The 17491-nt window shown below is 52.9% G+C and overlaps 1 protein-coding gene across 1 annotated transcript in view; it reads right to left on the reverse strand.

Annotated features, from left to right (window-relative positions):
- Positions 1-13280: 13280 nt before the first annotated feature.
- Positions 13281-17491, reverse strand: part of Ssr1 (signal sequence receptor subunit 1) — a 38440-nt gene continuing 34229 nt past the window's right edge. The window contains exon 9 of the mRNA XM_048799754.1: positions 13281-13291. The gene's annotated coding sequence lies outside the window, so the exon portion shown is untranslated. The remainder of the gene's footprint in view (positions 13292-17491) is intronic.

Genomic DNA, 17491 nt, shown 5'->3' on the forward strand with positions numbered 1-17491 from the left:
GTTTCCTCCACCTACCAAGAGTGCCACAGGCTGGTGACCAAGCCTTTATTTAACACACACTTTGGGGGACATCATCCAAACCACTGCAGTGTTTTTGACCCACAGGTGACCACCAGCCACTCTGTACCTGTAGATTTATGTCCAAGCCTAGCCCTTCTGATGGGTCCCTGGTAGTTCAAACCAGAATCTTTGTGCACATCTTTGTGTTTGTGATAAAATGCACGTGACATAAAAATTTACCGTCTTAGCCTTTTTAATCGTACAGTTCGGTGGCAGACATCTCCACCATCCAAACCAGAACGTTCTCATCGCCCAAACTGAGGCTCTGCACCCACTGAACACTAATGCCCCACTTCCCTCGGCCCACCCACCCCTAACACCCCCATTCTGCTTCTGTCCCTGTGAAGAGGACTCCTTCGGGGACCTCTCATGAGTGGAGAGAACATCACACGTGAAAGAGACCTTAACCTTCACAGAGGCCCCGGCTTGTGGCAGGCTCAGGAATCTGTCCAGGTGGAGGGGACCCTGGGAAAGGATCCCACACTCAGGTCCCCTGCCTGAAGACAGCTAGCCGTCTGCCCCCCGCGGGCTCACAGGCAGATCCCAGCTCTGCCCCTGTCCTGGCCAACAGCCTTGTGAGTCCCCAGCCCTAAGACGGGGAAGCCACAGAGCCTGCCTGGCGGGACTGCAGGGTAAATTAGGTGAGTTAACAGGCAGGAGGCGTCATTAAAGCTTCTGTGACGTCTTGGCATGCATGGCTCCCATCCTTGTACAGACCCTCCCTGGGACACTTCACCCACCAGTGTTCAGAGGGAGCAGTCGGAGCAGGCGCTGGTGGGAGGCCCAGCCTCTGCCCTCTAAGACCTCTCAGGTTTCACTGCCTGCTCTGGCTCTATAGCCCAGTCACCTTCCCACTCAAAGCACTGCCCTCAGTGTCCCTCGGGGCTGCCTCAGGCCTTGATGCTTATCAGACATCCCCACTCTGCTCAGTCCCCCTTGAAGCCAGGCCTGTCACACACAGTCTCCTGGTGAGAGGAGCCACCCTGTAGACCTGGCACCAGGAGGAGGTTCACTGTCCTGGGTGGGATCTGGGGACCCACAGCACCCACATCCCCTGGGAGTGGGCTAAAAATGAGAACCTCAGGCGCACACACACACACACACACACACACACGTGCTGAGTCAGCATCCACGACTTAACAAAAAGCTCCAGGGATTCGTGAGCACATTAAAATTTGGGAAGCTCTGGTCTAGAGCCCAAAATAGTTCAGAAGATGAACCCAGAAGAAAACTGCAGACAACTCTTAAAGAGACACTCCATCTGTGTCAGTCAGCATCCCGTTACTGTAACAAAACTCCTGAGAAAAGAAAACGACTTATAAAGAGAAAAGGTTTATTTTTGCTCACAGTTTCAGAGGTTTTAGTCCATGGTCAATTGGTCCATGGGTTGTGGGGCCTGTGACAGCACATCATGGCAGTCACGTGTGGTGAGGAAGTTCTCATGGCATGGCAGCTAGGAAACAAAAGAGTCCAGGGTCCCAGTAGCTCCTTCAAAGGCACGCCTCCAATGACCTAACTTCCTTCCACTAGGCCCCGCCTCTAAGGGCCTCACCATCTCCCAGTAGCACCTCAGACCACACTTGCAAACCTTGGGCCTTTGGGAGACATTCCTGATCCAAGTGCAGCCCCGTCTCAGGAGGAGGAGCACGGAACCCTGAGCCCTCCACCGACCCCACCTCAGCCCCTGGCAGAGGCAGCCACATCCCACAAGTCACCCAGAGGTCCTGTCTGTGGTTCCTGCCGTTTTGCCATGTTTATGGACTCCAGCGGCTCCTCCGAAGGGGCCAACCAGCCAGAGGGCCTCCAGCTGGCTCTAGGCCGAAGCTGCCCGCTGGCCTCAGCCTGGTGCAGAGCCGCAGGCCCCGGGCGGCTCAGCCCTTTCTCTTTCCATTACCAACACCCCAGGGAGGCCGGGAACAGGGAGGGGGACGGGTTTATTTTAAACTTATAATTGAAGGCTGCTCGTTAGCAACAACAACACAGTCCCTCCAAGTCTAGGCCGCCAAGCCCACGTCCTAAATAAGGAACAAGTGGTCACTCCTTTCCCGTCTTACTTTAAGGGAAGGAAGCCGCAGCCAAACGTGGAAGTGATAGGCTGGCCCCGGGGGGCTGCCCAGCCTCGCCTCCTCTCAGGGCAGGAATTAGTGGGCACAATGGCGTCTGCTTCCCAGGCCAGGAGGCCAGCCAGGGCTGCAGGCTCACCGGCCCTGCCTCCCCGCGGGACTAGCATGGCTCTTTTTTTGGGGGGAGGAGTACTAAGGACTGGACCCTGGGGTGCTAAGGACTGGACACTGAGCCACATCCCCAGCTCTTTTTTCTTATTTTTAATTTTGAGCAAGGATCTCACCAAGTTGCCCATTCTGGTCTGGACCTTGCAATCCTCCTGCCTCAACCTCCTGGGTCACTGGGATTACAGGAAGTCCTACTGAGTGCGGCCCTAACAGCGCTTCTATGAGGCTTCTACATTAAAGTAAGGCTGCTCAGTGGGGGAAATTTAGAAGTGGTAGAAAAATGTAAAGGGAGGTTTTTGTGTCTTGTCTTCACCCAAGCCCAGTGAGCTGAGACCATAAAGTTCCAGCTGGGTGTGGTGGTGCACGCTTGTAATCCCAGCAACTCGGGAGGCTGAGGCAAGAGGATCACAAGTTGGAGGCCAGCCTCAGCAACTTAGCGAGGCCTTGAATAACTTAGTGAGACCCTGTCTCACAATAAAAAAGGCTGAGGATGTGGCTCAGAGGTAGAGCACCTCTGGATTCAATCCCTGGTACCAAAACAACAACAACAAAAAAAGGTCTTAGTCCTCCCTCAGAGAAGAGATAAGGGTTCAAATGCCTTGCCCGGGTCAGCCAGCTAGTAACTGGCCCTCTTCAGATGAAACTGCCCACCAGCAAATCCTAAAACAGAAGGTCCCCAGCATGGATGCTGTGGGGTGTCCGAAGTGGGGGTTTTGTCCACCAAAAGGGCAGTTCTGAAACGTAGGAGCAGGCAGCCTCTATGAACTATGGAGGCAGACGTGCCTTGGCCCTGTCCATCTATTCTCACGGTCACTCATGAATTCTGGCTTCTCTTTTGCTGTGTGACAAATGAACAGAACTCAGGGGCAGGATTCAATGAGTTAGTGGGCATTGAGGGATGGCTCAGCCCTTCCCCATGAGGGCACAGCCTCCGAGACTCTTCTCCCTCCTGTCAGGGACAACCTCGGTGTGGACAACCCACCTGCTCACCCAGCCACTAAGAGGCATTCACCCCCCCCCCCACCGGGTTCCTTGTGGAAAACTCAATTTCAGACCTACTGATTCAGGGTCTCGGGAGGTGGGACCCGGCCATACAAACTTTTATTGAATTCTCAGAGAATTCTGAAGCCTGGGAGAGGTCACAGCTCCCCGAGTTAAAGGCAGTCCCAGATCTCAGCCTCTCAGTCTCCTTTGGTACCAAAGGAGTTGGCTCCACCCCCCACCCCCCACCTCACCCAAATCCGAGGATGCTCAAGTTCGACTTGTAAAATGCTGTAACTGCCCGTGGTAGTGCACGCCTGTGATCTCAGCGACTCCAGAAGTTGAGGCAGGAAGATCACAAGTTCAAGGCCAGTCTCAGCCGCTTAGCAAGACTCAAAATAAAAGATAAAAGAGCTGAGGATGTGGTTCAGTGGTAGAGTGTCCCTTTAATCCCCATTAGCAAAAAAAAAAAAAGGAGGAGGAAGAGGAGGAGGGGGGAGGAAGAGGAGGGAGAGAGGGGGAGGAGGGGGAGGGGAGAGGGGGAGGGGGAGGAGGGGGAGGGGGAAAAAATTCCATAGTATTTGTCTGGAACCCACACATATCCTCAGTACACTCCAAATCCTCTCTAGATGGCTTATGATACTGAAAACAAGGCAAATGTAAACAGATGTCAAGCTGTATTTTTCAGGGAAAATGATAACAAGAAGTTTGGGACGTTCGGTACAGATGCAATTTTTAAAGATATTTCCCGTCTGCAGTTGACTGACCTGCAGGTGCAAGGGTGAGTGGGCCTCTAGCTGCCCCTCAGGGGAACACGAAGGCAGATGGCTTGCAAACATTCGCCTTGGGGACGTTGTTTTGGCTGGGACATCTCTCTGAAGTCTAGGAAACGTGCCAGAACCTTGGAGCACCCATCTGGCCTCTTTCCCAGCATCTGAACACAGGGAGGGTCCTATCTCACCCTGGGACCAGGCCCCCATCCTCCTGAAGGCAACTTCTTTTTTTAAAAGTTTTGAATTTGTTCTTTTCAGATACACATGATAGTGGAGTGTGTGTGAGGCGCTGGGGATTGAACCCAGGGCTTTGTGCACGTGAGGCAAGCACTCTACCAACCGAGCTATACCCCCAGTCCCAACGGTAGAGTGTATTTTGACATATTATACATTCAAGGAGTATGACTTATTCTAATTGAGATCCCATTCTGTGGTTGCACACGATGTGGAGTTACACTGGTCGTGTACCATGTATAAGGACAGGACAGTTATGTCTGATGCATTCTACTGTCTTCCCTATTCCTATCCCCCGACCCCCCCTTTCCCTTCATTCCTCTGTCTAATCCAGTGAACTTAGATTCTCCCTTCCCTACCCTCCCTTGTTGTGGGTCAGCATCCACATATCAGAGAGAACATTCAGCCTTTGGTTTTTTGGAACTGGCTTATTTCACTTACCATGATATTCTCCAGGCTCCATCCATTTACTAAAAAATGCCATGATTTCATTCTTCTTTAAGGCTGAGTAATATTTATCCATTAATCTGTTGTAGGGCATGTAGGTTGGTTCCATAGCTTAGCTATTGTGAATTGAGCTGCTATAAATATTGAGGTGGCTGTGTCACTGTAGTATGCTGATTTTAAGTCCTTTGGGTATATGCCGAGGAACAGAATAACTGGGTCAAATGGTGGTTCCATTCCAAGTTTTCTGAGGAATCTCTATACAGCTTTCCAGAGCAGTTGTACCAATTTGCCGTCTCACCAGCAATATAAGAATATACTGTTTCCTCCACATCCTCACCAACATTTATTGTTACTTTAATTCTTGGTAATTGCCATTCTGATTGGAGTGAGATGAAATCTCAGTGTAGTTTTAATTTGCATTTCTCTAACTGCTAGTGATGTTGGACATTTTTTCATATATTCGCTGACCATTCTTATTTCTTCTTCCCTGCTCAATTCCTTTGCCCACTGATTGGGTTATTGGGTTATTGGTGTTAAGTTTTTTGAGCTCTTTATATATCCTGGAGATTAATGCTCTACCTGAGCTGCAGGAGATAAGATTTTCTCCCATTCTGTAGGCTCTCTCTTCACGTTCTTGATTGTTTCTAAGAAGCTGGGGCTGGACTCAACTTCAGCATCAACTCCAGGAGCACGTGACTCCACCTGACCCAACTTCTTGGGATGCTGGGCCACCCTCACTTCTGATAGTCCATCAGCCAGGGCTGGCTACATAATGTGCAGGACCTGATACAAAATGAATGTGTGAAGCTCTGTTCCAAAAAGGCAGGAGAACAACCTTTCCCTTGGTCTATATTTCTCTCTCAAAAGTCCTGGTATTTTTAATTTGTAAGACCACACAAGCACGGGGAAGCCACAGGCAAATGCCCACAGGTGCTTAGGGGCTCACCCATACCCATACCTGATGCTCCCGACATCCATGCCCAGGTCTCCACCAGGGACCAAGGGGCCTGCAATCACCAGGCAAGGTTGAGAGAGTGGGCACCCCAGACCCATTCCAGGGAGGCAGGACCACATGTGAGCTAAAGTTCCAAGCCTCTGTGCACATTCCGTTGTCCATCAAACTCTGCTTACCAAGCCCAGTTCAAAGATAACATCCATTGAGGATTTCAAGATGGCGCCCTTGAAGCCTTGCACTTCAGGCACAGGGCCCCTTCCCAGCCTGGGCTTCCTGGGCAATAGAGCAGGTCACACTGCAGGAAGCCAATCCTGTTCTCAGCTCGGAGCTCCCCTGCTGAGATCCTTGTCCTATTTGGTCTCCCTGCTGTTCACCTGGCACCCCTGCATTCTCCTGTCTCTGAGGCCCTCACCTGTTCAGAACCCAGGATGCTTTGTTTCCTGGTCATTAATGTCCTCGGGGGTGCCTGTCCTCCTGCTCGTCCCTGGCTCTGGGGACGGCTTCCCTGAAACAGCCACCAGCTTCATGAACAGAACTGAGGAGGTGCCGTCGGGCTGGCACGTGTGATTGGACTTGGTTTCCAGGTCACTTCACACAAACCCTGGGCCACGCCCTGCCCCGGGGCTCCGTGGGGCTGCTGGGTGGCAGGCACTGGGTTCCCTGGCTCTGAGCTCAGCCCCCCGCAGCCCCCACACCCCTGCCCTGCCATACTCACCCAAGGGGACCCTTCCTCTGGCCCCAGACAGGAGATCCCCAAAGGAGCCAGGCAGGGAGCAGAGCTTCGCCACCCCTGTCTTGCCCTTGTCCTCTGGAATGTTCCCACCTGCCTTGCTTTCCTAGCTGACCCCTCCACCCAAGTTACACCAAAGTCCTGATTCTCCAAGGTTCGCATCTTGCTGGAAAATGGCAGAGTGAACCCACAGCTGCCTGTGAGGGAGGGAGGGAGGGGAAGATGGAGTCAGGGGGCCCTGTGAGTGGCCTGGATGGCGCGGGTGAGAAACAGGGCTCTGGGGCATCCTGGAACCCCCTGGTAAGAGGCCAGCGGGGCAGACGCAAGCTGGGGAGCCGGAGGTGTCACGGTCTGGGCTTCTGTCCCTTCACCTACAGCACGTGTCCGCTGAGCCCCGACCTGCGCAGGTACCAAGCTCAGCCTGGAAGCAGATCCAAGGTGAGGAACAGACTCTGGCCTCCAGAAGCTCAGAAGAGGAAATGTGCGGCAGGTGACCCTGGGACACAGGGACATTGCTCCATGGGGCCACAAGCCCAGCGTGTGAGGTGTCAGAGGGGAAAGGCACCGCTGGCAGGGACTCAGCCCAGGTTCATGGGGAGAGGCGCCTGGAGGGTCTGGGGCCAGGGACTGGAGCAGGGCTCAGAGAGGGACTGGTCATGGTGGTGTGAGCTGTGGCTGGAAGTGGGGTGGCGCTGCCTGACCCTCACAGCACCTGGGGCTTGGGTCGGTGAGTCGGGAGGGCTCTGAACACACGAGTTCTTTCTGGCTCAAGGCAGGAGTCGCGAAGGTTCTTGAGCCCATCTGATCGCTGAGCTCTAGAATGTTCTTTCATCAGCATGAGACAGGAAGCCAGTGATCAAAGCCCTCCAGGCAGGAGGGAGTGCGGGTTGGAAGTGGCAGAGTCATGTGGGGCCCTGCTGGGTGAAGGAGGGTGGAGACATGGGTCCATCCACACATCAGCCTTGTAGCCTGGCACGGGAGCAGATGGTGCGTGGGCAGCCCGGGAAGGGAGATGGCAGGTAGATGGGTCAGGAGACTGCAGGCTCCGTGTGGCTGGACATGCCTCCTGGAAGCCTTTGCTAGCCAGTAACAAAACCCCACTCAGACCAGCTTCTCAGACCCAACCTGAGAGTGTGCTGGCCTACACCATGGAAAAGTCCAGAAACGGTGACCTCCACACATACAGATCCAGATGTTCCAGGGCTAGTGCTGGCCTCCACCGGCTCCTGTCTTCACATCGCTTTCCTGGTCACGGAGGGTCCCCCGCGGGGCAGTGATGATGGCCCCAGCAGCTCACCCCGATGTTGACCCAGCTTAGCCACCTCAGTGGCCCCCCTAATGAGATGCAGGCCAAAGGCAGAGCGGGGCTGGAGAGCAGAGGAAAACCCGGTAACTGCTGAGGCTCCTTTGAACAACAGAAAGACCCTGCTAAGTACACGATAAGTAAGACGAGGCGCAGGCTGGGGCCAGGCCCTTCTCTCTGCAGGGTGGCACAGCCGGGGCTCTGGGTCTTTCCTGTCGCTTTGGGGATCCCTGGGCAAGCGCCTCTGATCAGCCTTGCTAGGTCTCCGGACAGGGCTTCTGGGTATTTGGATGTTTCCAGAAAAGGGAGACTCATGAGAAAGCCAGCTGCCTCCAGAGGGGCAGACGACTGGGACCCAGGACAGAGAGCTCCAGGGAGCTGGAGCAGGGGGAGAAGGTCTCAAGGACGCCTCTTGATCTCCACCCATGGGCCTCGCTGAGGACAGAGTCAACCAGCCCCAGGGCCCTGAGAGTGATTTCATCTGTGGCCTCACCCCGGTCCTGCCTCAGTGGAAAATGGGATCTGAAACAGCTTCCTCGGGGGCCTCAGGGGGGCAGAGCAACACAGGGCCTGTGTCCTGCCTGCCCAGCCACCAGAAGCAGCAGGAAACAATGGGCACATTCTCTTGTCCCTAGAGAAGTCTGTCTAGTCCATATTGAGGCCACTCGGAGTGCAGGGGGCAGGGGATTCGGAACTGCACCCACAGTCACCACAGGACCCCAGGACACACTGAAGCCGGTTCACACCCAGTGATCCTCCTCAAACACCTCCTCACTCGCGTGTATTCCATGACCAACCTCCAGGGTCCCCTCCAAACCTGGCCCAACTCACCCTGTCTCCTGATGGACCACGCGCCTGAATGACCACACCCAGTTCAGCCATGCCTGAGACCACACCTCAGGCCAGCCCGACTCCACAAGCCGTGCCCAGGATGCCCACCCTCAGTGGACCCTGGGCCCCAGCTGGCTGACACTCCCAGACATGTGTGAGCACACCTGTCCCCTCTTTAGCCCTCTTCTGAGTTCTCCCTGTTGTCCCAAATCTGGCTCTGCCTTTTGGGTCTCCTCACGGCCTCCCGAAGGCCCTCCCTGACTCCTCAGCCTCTGCAGTTCTCGTACTTGGCGCTCCCCACACCCTGGAGCACAGTTGTCTTTATTCACATATTTAAGCACTGTGACTCCCGCTAGAGAGACAGCCCGACAGACCACAAAGGCACAATTATTCTTTCCTGCGTCCCACTCCCCAAACTTAGCACCTTATCTATTTTAGCAGCTCGGACTTTTCATAGACTGGGACAGAGCCCAGTCCTTACAGGACGGAGTGTGGTCTGGACAGTGGGTGGGGACAGCAGGTTTGGGCTCATGCTCAAAGCAGGCCGGTGTGGTGGGTGACGGCTTTTTTGTTTTGTTTTGTTTTTCCCGGAGCCCAGTGGATCTGCAAGTTTCCAACAGAGACTTCCCTTGCACCTCACAGAGGTGTTCTGCAGCTCTGATGTCCCAATTGCTTTTCCTCCAAGGGGGGGGGGGTCCCCTGTCCTGGCTGTTCATGTCACCTGGGAGCATTCTAGGCCCCCACGGGGCAGGTTAGACTTCACTAAGATAGACCCTCTGTCTCCTATTTCCAGGGATGAATGGGGACCATGCAGCCCTGTTAAAAGAGATGACTCCAACAATGTCATCCATCATCATCTTACAAAGCTGGGAAAAGAAAAGTCTTAGTTTTTACTTATTTTTTAAGGATTCATGGTCTCCCTAACTTAACCTATCTAAATGAGTTTACCCGTTTTGCAAAATTATCATCCGCAAAGGCGATGTCAGGCTCGAATTCGTCCTTTTCTAAAGGTCAGGGGAAGTGTGGAACAGGGGAACCCACGCTGCAGTTGGGGGTGTGACCAGCTTGATGTGACGCCTGATGTTGGCGCCCTCTGTTGGTGATTCCTGGAATCGCTCTGTGGACGTGTCACTGGCTTCAGCGGAACATTCCTCATCTCTCCACAAGGTGGCGCCAGCCCTTCTCCCTCTGGCGTCAGACCCTCAGTGGGCTCAAGTCACCAGCAGATGCGCGGGGAATGTTGGTCCATGACAGTTCATTTTGTGTCCCAGGGTCGTTGCACACGATCCTCTACATTATCACCCCACATGCCAGGTGCTGAGTTCAATGTTTGGTGTTTGTTTATTTGTTTAAAGTTTTTTCAAGGGCAATATTGCTATGTTGCCCGGGATGGCCTCAAACCCTTGGGCTCAGTTCTGAGTACAACTTTTTATTTTTATTTATTTATTTATTTTAAAGAAAGAGTGAGATAGAGGGAGAGAGAGAATTTTAATATTTGTTTTTTAGTATTTGGCGGACACAACATCTTTGTTTGTATGTGGTGCTAAGGATCGAACCCGGGCCGCACGCATGCCAGGCGAGCGCGCTACCGCTTGAGCCACATCCCCAGCCCTCAACTTTTTATTGATACTAGAGAGTGGCCCACCAAGAACTGGCTTGGAATTCCAAATGTGGAAGGGATTTCACATATTTTCAAATGTGAAAGACTACACATCTCATGTTTATTTGAATACAAAATGAATTGGATCATGATGTTAGGAAGGGCAGATTAAACCAGAGATGGTATCTCTTAAATTATTCAAAGCCCTAAACTATATATAAATTCAAGTTTATGGGCTGGAGATATAGCTCAGAGGAGGAGCATTTGCCTAGCATCTGCAAAGTTCCGTCCCCAGCACTGCAAAAAGGGAAGAAAAAAAAGTCAAGTTTTTATAACAAAGAAAATACTGTCTGTTTAGGACTGAATTGTGTCTCCCCTGCCCAGTTTGTTTGTTGAAGTCCTAACCCACAGTACCTCCAAATGTGACTGTGTCTGGAGAGAGGTCTTTGAAGAGGTAGATATTAAAATGAGCTCATATGGATGGTCCCTAGTGTCACAATATGATGTCACAATATTACTGGTGTCCTTATAAGAAGAGATTAGGATACAGACACAGAGAAAAGACCATGTGAGGACACAGGGAGAAAGCAGGTGTCTTCTGGTCCAGGAGAGAGGCCAAGAGAAATCAGCCCTGCCCACGCCTCCATCACCAGAACCGAGAAGATAAATGTGTGGTGTCTCTCAATCTGCAGCACCTTGTTACAGGGCAGTGTGGCTGACTGATACACCGCCCCAGTTTGGTTTTCTGAATGTGTGTATTGAGGAAGAGTTTCTTCATTCTGGAGTCTTGTGGGCTGCTTCTTGTAAAGCAAAAAGCTGAGGGTGAGATACACAGGTGTTAGGGACTGTTACCACCTCTACTATGAAATGTTCCAGGAAGGGAACACATGGGACAAGACCCAAGGACTGTGCCAGCCAAGTTATGAATCAAAGCAACCAGTCTTTGCTAGGTACCTCCAATGGCTACACTGAGTGTAGAAGGGGGTATATCACTTACACTGTCTGCTCCTCACATTTCACTTAAAGAGTTCACAGATTTCAAAGGAAGGAGAAAGGGTTCTGTTTTTATTTGTTGGAATGTCAGGAAACTCCCTGTCCTCATACTAGATACCTGTGCTGTGAGCTCTCCTCTGCTGGGATTATTCATTTTAAATGTTTTTTGTTGTTGTTTTTTGGCCAGGTGAAATGGTGCGCACCTGTAATCCTAGCAACTCAGGAAGCTGAGGCAGGAGGATCTCAAGTTTGAGGCCAACCTCAGCAACTCAGGAAGGTCCTAAGCAACTTGGCAAGACTCTGTCTCAAAACTCAAAAAAAAAAAAAAAAAAAAAGACCAGGGATACGGCTCAGTGGTAAAGTGTTCCTGGGTTCCATCTCTGGTACCAGAATAAACAAACAAACAGGGTTTTCAGCTCCGGGTGCCCATTTGTAAAGTGGGTACTATCAGTCTCCTTGCCCAATTTAATGACAAAAGCCCTTCCTGAGAGACAGAGCAGGGGGCTGTGGAAAGCAAGCTATAGTTGCTCACGACTCCACCCAGCTGTATGACCTTGAGCAAGTCATTTGGTGTCTAGAGTGTTAAGGGACTTGACAGGGGAGCCCTTGAGTTGGGCTCCAAGATTAGCTTTGACAACTCCCACGTCCTGGCCTCCCGAGTGAAGAGCCAATCTTTGGGAATCGTGCTGCCTTTTCAATTGTCAAGTGGCTCCAAGTTCACACACTTCATTGTCTGCTCTGAGACAATGGATCCAGCTCCTCTGGATATTTTCCCTTCCGGTGGACAGTGGCGAGACACTGCAAGAGGAAGGTTCTCGTGCGCCAGCTTGGTCCACTCTGGCACCGCACGTGGATGCCCCAGCACCAGGCCCTGCTGTGCCCAGCGCCTCCCCCTGCACCCCTCCTCAGTGGTTGCAGCCTATTTCCTGCAGGAAGGTGCTGTCCCTTGCACAATCAGCCACCTGACACCCTAGAGACAGACTCCCAGCAGGCCCCATGTGGGCCCAGCAGTGCTCTCAGGCAAGGGCTGAGCTCGGCCCTGGGGAGGGAGCTCCCTGCAGCTCTTGGCCTAGGTGACTCAGACTTCTCTTTACCCCTACAGCCAGGCCTTGCCTACTCTAATCCCTTAACAGCTACATCCCATGTCCCTATTCAAATGAACCTGTGCTTTCCTCCCTCCAGAACCCTGACTGGGCCAGGTTGGGCCTGTGAGTAGTCCCAGGAGCTAGACCTGCCAGGTGAGACTTGACAACTGGTGTGCTTGTGTCTTTTGTTTTGGGCACAGTACCAGCTCCTTGATGGCGGGAAGGGGGCGCCAGTACCCACAGACTTACCACTTCAAGTGGGGCTTTATTTCAGCTCTTGTGGGCTGTGGATCCAGGCAGTGACCGGCCCAAGAATGAACAGCAGTCCCTACAGTTTGCAGGAAGCTAGGCTTGTTTGGATCCCCAGACGTGCTGAGTGGCCTCAGAGTCATGACCTCTATAGGGCAGCTTGGGAGGGCATCACCTGGAGTAAGGGGCCCCAGATGCCCCAAGAAACCAAGGACCCAGGCTCACCCTCCTTCAGATCCAGGGCACTGGGCAAGGCTCCATGTCCAGAGCACCTTCTGTATGGAGGGGAGGGCTTAGAACCTAGGTTGGGTGCGCCCGTAAGAAAGGTACATCTGTCAAATCTAAGGGCTCCTAATAGCGCCGCTCTCCTGGCTCCTCAGAAGAGGCCCTGGGGCTTCCTCCTGTCTGTGTGGATTCCTCTCAGAACCCCCTGGGCCAGCAGCAGCAGCAATCTGGGATTGTAGCCCAGCAGTTTCGACAAGCCCCTCCAGGTGGCTCTGGTGTACAAGGAAGTGTGACAGTTAGTTACTGGACACAGGTTGGGATCCGGGTTCCCCCTGTCCCCCAGGCTGTCTGGATCTTTGAATTCACTTTACAGTGTCTTTCAAAATGCAAGTTCCTGGGCCATCTGCCTGGGATTCTGAGTAGGTGTGGCGGGGGCACTTCCTGGGGTCTCCATGCTGGGGGTCGCAGGCTAGGTGGGGGCGTTCTCCTCTGTGTGGACGTGTACAGGCACAGGTAAGCCGGCTTCACCTCTCTTTGGTCCCTTCCTTTCCTCCACTGCAGTGCTACTTCCTACCTTTGCTTTCTCTTTCCCCACTCAGTACTCCAAGGCCCAGCTCCAAGGTCACCCCCCAGCCTCCCTACTCCTCCCTCCCCTCCCCCACCCATCACCCCTGAATGTGCTCTCACTGCAAGTCCACAGCACCCTACAGCCCAGCGGTGTGACCAGGGGTGCCTCCTTCAGCTCTGACGCCCCAGGGCCTGGCACTCCACGGGGACGTTCATTCTTGTTTGTAGGCCTTTCAATTCAATTTATTTTAGTCCAATTTGATTCAAGGCAATTCAACTCAATTCACGTCAGCACACAGAAGACCCCAGGAGCCATTAGGGCACCAACACAGAGACGGGCGTCCAGGAGGAGGCCGGCTGGGAGGAAGCTCTGGTCCTGAGGCATGATGGCTCACGTCCATGCAAAGCACTACCCAGCTGGGGCCCAGCGCCACCTCCACGGAGGCCCTGCTGGCGGGGGACAGCTCCACCTTGAGACCGCTCCCCGCCATCTCCTGAGGACACTCATCTTTGAGCATGTCCCTCACAGGGAACTGGAAGCTGCTAAGGAGTGTGTTGCGACTGTCCTGTCACAGGGCTGCTCTCGCTCACTTCACACACGGCCCTCTGGCTCCTGACCCAGCCGCCATCTGTGTCACCAGGTGAGAGCAAGCTGCCCTGAATGAGCCTACAGCTTGGGCTGCGCAGGTCACCCAGGCTTGGCTGACGGGGACCCACGTCTCCCGTCCTCCTGGCTGGCAGCAGAGGCCTGGTTTCCCGGGAAATCACCACCTAGGAACAGCGCACAACAGCTGTTGTTCATCAGCCACGAAGCCCTAGCGACAGCCATTCCCAGCGGTGACTTCAGAGGGACCCACATGAGGATCCGGTTGAGCAGGCCAGCGCTGGCCAACGTCTCACAAAGAGCAAAACAGGACAGAAGAGATGGCCAGGCTTCCGGAACCGCGTCCAGGGCTCTTCCAGAAGCCTCCGAGGCCGAGGGTGCGGCCTCAGTGCGTCTCCTTCCTCCTGCATCTGAAAGAGCAGAGGGGACAGTGATATGAGAGGCTGCGGAGTGTCCTGGGGCCACTTCCCTCCCTGGTGTGACACAGAGGCTGCAGGGCGGAGGCCAGCTCACTATGAAAGTCTCTTTATGTGCTCTGCGGAGTCCCAACACTTCACACCATCAAAGGCCCAGAGTGTCCCCCACTCCCACTCTCCTCCCACGAAGAAACTCGTGGAAAGCTCTAGGCTGGGACTTCAAAGTCTCTAGAATTGGCCCAGTCACCCCCTAAAGGAGGGCTAAATACCATGCTTCTTAACTGAGACGGAGTCAGACTTGCATGCTTTCAGTGACAATCTGGCACAAACAGAAACCCCCCACGTCTGCCATGCTTCCTGAATAAAGCAGAGAGGAAGCGCAGACAGACACAGGCTGCTCTGTAAACTGTACCAGCTCCCACATGTTCTCTCTCACTCATTCACGGAAAAAACACGTTTTAAGTGCTTCTTGCTCACCAGAGCTCAGGCCACTCTGCTGAGCAAGAGGTGGTCCTTGCAGTTGAGGGATGTGGGGACACACATGCTGACTGGGTCAGTGTGAATGGACTCCGCCCCGGGGCCTTATGGAATGGACACCTGACCTAACTGGAGCGGGAAGGGTCCAAGAAGGCTGCCTTAGAAGGTGAAATGAAAACTCAAGTTGAAAGAAAATAAGTCCTCAGTGTTCTTACCACCCAGAGTGGGACAACCCAGCAGCAGCACGTGGCCCTTCGATTTGCTGAGAAGGGCCCAGCATTGTTTCTGGGCTGTTCCCGCCGAGCAGGAAGACTGCGGATTATTCTGAAAATACACCACGCAAACTCGAACTGGGGGATGTTCTGCAAAATAACAAGCTTCAACTCTTTAAAAATGCAGTGTCACGTAAGAGGAAATAGGGTGATGTGACAACTCATGTAACGTGTGATCCTGAACCAGAACTAAAAGAGCTGTAAGGAGCATTCCTGGGACAGTTAGTGACATCTGATCCTAGCCTGTAGATTAGAAAATATCGCATGAATGTTTTCTAATTTTGATAACTATAATTTGATTATGTAAGAGCATCCGTGTTCTTTGAAGACATGCTGATGTATTTAGGGGTAAAATATGTCTGAAATTCACTACCAAATAGCTCAGAAGAAAATATTTATACATGGTGCGTGTGTGTGTGTGCGTGCATATGCATGCCAACCAACGCAAAATGCCCACAGTGATCTGGGTGAAGGAGAATTTGCACTATTTTGCAAAGTTTTCTGTAAGTCTAACATTGTATCAAAATGAAGGGTTACCCCCAAATTGGGTATTCCAAGGGCAGGTGTTGGGATCATCCTTCCAGGGAGAGGGCAGAGGCATGGGGAGGGCGGTGGATATCACACGAGCTACACGTTCAGAGGAGGGACTGGTGGCCTTCCTCCTGCCACCTGTCGGGAACCACTGGAAGGTTCTCCGCTGGGGAGAGCAACAGGGCAGGATGCCATTTTGGTGACCACAGTGGCAGGTTGGGCTGGGCGGGCTTGGAGGGAACTAGACGGGCATTTGGGATGTGGGTCACAGCTCTCCCAGTGCTGCAGGCAGGGACTGCTGGTACCTGGCGCCAAGTGCGTCCCACGCCTCTTCTGCAGAGCCCTGGTGACAGGGAGTGTAAGAAAGGAAGCTGGGACGTGGACGCAGGCAGGCTTACGCCAGGAGTCTCCCCACAGCTCCACCTCAGCACGTGGATGGTTAACAGGACGAAGAAGAGCTGGATTTAAGAGTTAGGAGACGGGGGAGGGAGGGGACCTGCCACCAGGGAGTTTCTTGTGGAAATGATGTTTCCACCCGAGAGAAATGCAGGAGGAAGTGGTTGAGAACAGGGAACCGGCCAGCTCCTGTTCTGAGTTCAAGATGCCCTGGGGAAGTGGAGTGTGTGTCTGGGTGGCACTCCCTGGAGAGATCCATGTGCCACAGCAGGGCGCATGGGGGACCCCTGGGGTCAGCCTGCCTGCGTCTCTGTCCCAGCTTCTTTTCCTAAAGCTGGGGTGATGAGCAGCAAGTCGTTTACTGTTCTATGCCTCAATTTCCTCATCTGTAAAAAAGTGGTATCAGGACCTCCCTCAAGTGGAGAGCTAAAAAAATGTCAGAGGGGCGGGAGGGGGTGCTTCCTACCCAGCATGCGGGCCCCTGGGCTCCACTCCCCAAGTTCCAATTTGTTTCTCATATGAGAAGTATCAAGAAAAGGGGGTTCTGTATAAGGTTGAGACTTAAGCCAGGTGCAGTGGCACATGGCTGTAATCCCAGGGATTCAGGAGACTGAGGCAGGAGGATCGAAAGTTGGAGGCCAGCCTCAGTAACATAACAACACCCTAAGCAACTTGGTAAGACCCTGTCTCAAAATTTAAAAATTGAAAGGGCTGGGAATGTGACTCAGTGGTAAAGTGTCCCTGGGTTCAATCCCTAGTACAAAAGAAAAAATGCTGACATTAAGGAGCAGCTCGCCACAGTGGCTGGCTGCTGGCATGTGTGTGCTGTCCTGTGTGGCAGGTCAGGGCCTTCCTGGGTGTGAGCAGGGCGGAGCAGCTGGGGTGGGGCCATCAGGTGGGGCCCAGAGCCTCCTGGGGAGCAGCTTGCAGAATGTTTGTGGGAGAGCCAGCGGGGCTGTTGAGATGGTTGTTCTGGGCCCCAGCCACGAGCCATAGCCAGACTCTGGGGACGGCATCCCAAACTTGGCACATGAGCCAGCCCAACCCTTTTCCCCTCCCAAGGTTATGGCAACTCAGCTTGCAAACGCTGAATAAGAAAAAGAACTCACCATTGAAGCAATGCATTTGGGGGGCAGAGACTTTATGGAGATTATTTTCATCTTTCATCTCAAGCCATGATTTAGGCCCTTCCAAGGGTCTCACATATGCTAGACAAGCACTCTACCACTCCAGCCCTATTTATTTATTTTTTCTATGTTATGATATTCTTTTTTTTTTTTTATTGTTGGCTGTTCAAAACATTACATAATTCTTGATATATCATATTTCACACTTTGATTCAAGTGGGTTATGAGCTCCCATTTTTACCCCGAATACAGATTGCAGAATCACATCAGTTACACATCCATTGATTTTTACATATTGCCATACTAGTGTCTGTTGTGTTCTGCTGCCTTTCCTATCCTCTACTATCCCCCCTCCCCTCCCCTCCCCTCGCCTCTTCTCTCTCTGCCCCCTCTACTGGCATTCA

The sequence above is a fragment of the Marmota marmota genome, unplaced genomic scaffold (assembly GCF_001458135.2).
Source record: "Marmota marmota marmota unplaced genomic scaffold, marMar, whole genome shotgun sequence".
NCBI classification, from domain to species: domain Eukaryota; kingdom Metazoa; phylum Chordata; class Mammalia; order Rodentia; family Sciuridae; genus Marmota; species Marmota marmota.